Source organism: Tachysurus fulvidraco, chromosome 5 (genome assembly GCF_022655615.1).
Source record: "Tachysurus fulvidraco isolate hzauxx_2018 chromosome 5, HZAU_PFXX_2.0, whole genome shotgun sequence".
Lineage (NCBI taxonomy): Eukaryota > Metazoa > Chordata > Actinopteri > Siluriformes > Bagridae > Tachysurus > Tachysurus fulvidraco.
The window spans coordinates 27,185,225-27,188,325 of NC_062522.1; positions in this window are offsets into that span (position 1 = coordinate 27,185,225).

Sequence of the window (3,101 nt, forward strand, 5' to 3'; positions counted from 1 at the left end):
GAATATGAAAAGATATGAATATAAAACATTTTTATCAAATGCAATAAAAGGTTATAAAATTCATTGTTTTGAAAGCAGCATTTTTGACAGTCAGTTGGATTTTTTTAAACAATGTGCCTAATAGATGTGAAGTAAAATGTCCTGCTTTATTTGTTGATTGTTGTTACTGATTTGCTGCCGTCCAAATAGTTTTGTAGCCTTTATTAAGGGTAAGCTCTATGTTTGAATATCTGTGTAAATAAATCTATATTCCACAATAAGATTTTGCACATACTTGCAGGTTATCTGAACGAACCATTTTATTGAATGAATCGTTCTTGTTCACTTCCATGTACTGAATCAGGTGTTACATTCACCTGTGTTAAACATGTGACTGCTTTGACAGCTTATTCCTGCTTTTAAAAGACTGCATTAGAGTACAGGCCGTGAAGGAGCATGCCATCGTTTGGATATACAGTATTGAAAGAAAAATACCTCCTACTGAGCAAGACTTGAGGTGAGATGTTGAGTCTGACTGAGAGCGATACAGATGCTATATGAACTGGGACAAACTCAAGGAACTAGTTTGTGAACAATGCGATCGAACCTAAACGTGGTGGTGAACGGAATAATTGAATAAGACATGTCAATCATTCAGCTAGGATGTGTGTATTGCTAGATTAAAATAAGTAGGAAAGTGGGCGGAGCCATATGGTGAAGAGAATGTGTGCATGGAACATAATCCCAATTTATAAATCTGTAACGACTGATGATGACCTTACACACACACACACACAAAAAAAAAAAAAAAAAAATCAGCATTTGTAAAATCTAAAGAAATGTAATAGATCTGCTGTTGTCATTTGTCATGGACAGATATTAAACACCATTTATCTATTTCACCATTTTTAACCCTAACTCCCCAATATTGGCACCTATCAATCCCCGCCCACCAGACAGCTTGCCCTATCACACCACACCCACCAACATGGCAAGACAAAGTCAACATGAGCTTCCACTGAGATCCGTAAAAAAGCCAACCTTGACTTTTTTTTAAACTTCTGCTCATGTAGCATCACAGGGCAACATGAGACACTAGGAGGAAATCTGCCCTCTTCCACATATTACAGTTCTCAGATGCCTGCTATTGGATACTGTCACTATGATTGACAGGTAAGAGAGAGAGAGAGAGAATGCCATAGCTCCCAGCCAGAGGGTACTGCTGTTGTACCTTCTGGATAGAGTGAACTCTTTAAAACTGGCTTTCATCAAGGAATAAGTTTGTTTTAGCAAAATTTGAATAATAGCACTTTAGCTATGATATCAGGAGAAAGCAGACAGACTGCTAGCCTGTGTGATATTAGTCTCCCTCTTAACAGATGAATCCCGGCTTCTAGATTTGTTTGCATTTTCTGCTTAATAAACTCACCTTCACTTAACCCTCATTTCGGAATAAGGTTATGAATTACTCCTCTGCCCTGGGACTTGCCTTATTCTTTTTGTTTTTTGACCTCCAGATTTAAGGTTTTGTTGTTGTTGTTGTTTGTGTGAGGTTTTTTCATTACATGATGTTGTCCAATGCCTGCCCTTGACCCAGACATCCCAGAAGCCCTTAGTTGTACTTATACTGCTTTGCTGAAGTTAAGATACAGAATATAAAACCAGGGACTGAGAAGATGCAGGCAGGGATTGAAAAATAAAAATGACTCTATGTACATTTTGCATAATTATTTTGATTCATGCATGCATGTATGTATTAATTAATTAATTATTATTATTTTTTTAATTAAAAATTTTCAAATGTCTTTTTGCAGGATGTATAGCAGGGGAATTTCTTTCAAATTTATGAAAATCTGGATTATTACAAAGGTTTATTATTTCTTTTTGCTACTGTGCAAATATATAATTACATCTTAATTCTATTTTATATTCTACTTCTATGACACAGACAGTCAAAAAGTATGTGGGACTGTGTTATGGTTGTGCATGTGGCAATTGTGACATTGATTAACTTTTAATGCTTAACTATTAATAATTAGTTCATAGCTATCAATAATACATATTCATTTGTTACGACGTTTTGGTTTAACACTGTTACAGCAGAAAATGGAATGTATATTTCTCAGTTCAGTCATGCATAAAAATGTGTCTTTTAATACCAGAGATATTCTGCTTTATCAATGGCTAAGCAGTAGGTACTAAATATAATGCAGTATGTATCAAATCAAATATCGTTGGTACTGAATCATTTGCAGTAAGTATTTAATCATGTATAGTAGGTAATGAAACGAATGCATCAGTTATTGAATCAAATGTAGAAGGTACTGAATCAAATGCAGTAGTTATTAAATCAAATGCAGAAGGTATTGATTTAAATGCATTATGTATTGTATCAATGCAGTAGGTGCTGAATCTAGTGCAGTAGGAGCTGAATCAAATGCAGTAGGTGCTGAATCTAATGCAGTAGGTGCTAAATCTAATGCAGTAGGTGCTAAATCTAATGCAGTAGGTGCTGAATCTAATGCAGTAGGTGCTAAATCTAATGCAGTAGGAGCTGAATCAAATGCAGTAGGTGCTGAATCTAGTGCAGTAGGAGCTGAATCTAATGCAGTAGGTGCTAAATCTAATGCAGTAGGTGCTAAATCTAGTGCAGTAGGAGCTGAATCAAATGCAGTAGGTGCTGAATCTAATGCAGTAGGTGCTGAATCTAATGCAGTAGGTGCTAAATCTAATGCAGTAGGTGCTGAATCTAGTGCAGTAGGAGCTGAATCTAATGCAGTAGGTGCTGAATCTAATGCAGTAGGTGCTGAATCTAATGCAGTAGGTGCTAAATCTAGTGCAGTAGGTGCTGAATCAAATGCATTAGGTGCTGAATCTAGTGCAGTAGGAGCTGAATCAAATGCAGTAGGTGCTGAATCTAGTGCAGTAGGAGCTGAATCAAATGCAGTAGGTGCTGAATCTAGTGCAGTAGGTGCTGAATCAAATGCATTAGGTGCTGAATCTAGTGCAGTAGGTGCTAAATCTAATGCAGTAGGTGCTGAATCTAATGCAGTAGGTGCTGAATCTAATGCAGTGGGTGCTGAATCTAATGCAGTAGGTGCTAAATCTAGTGCAGTAGGTGC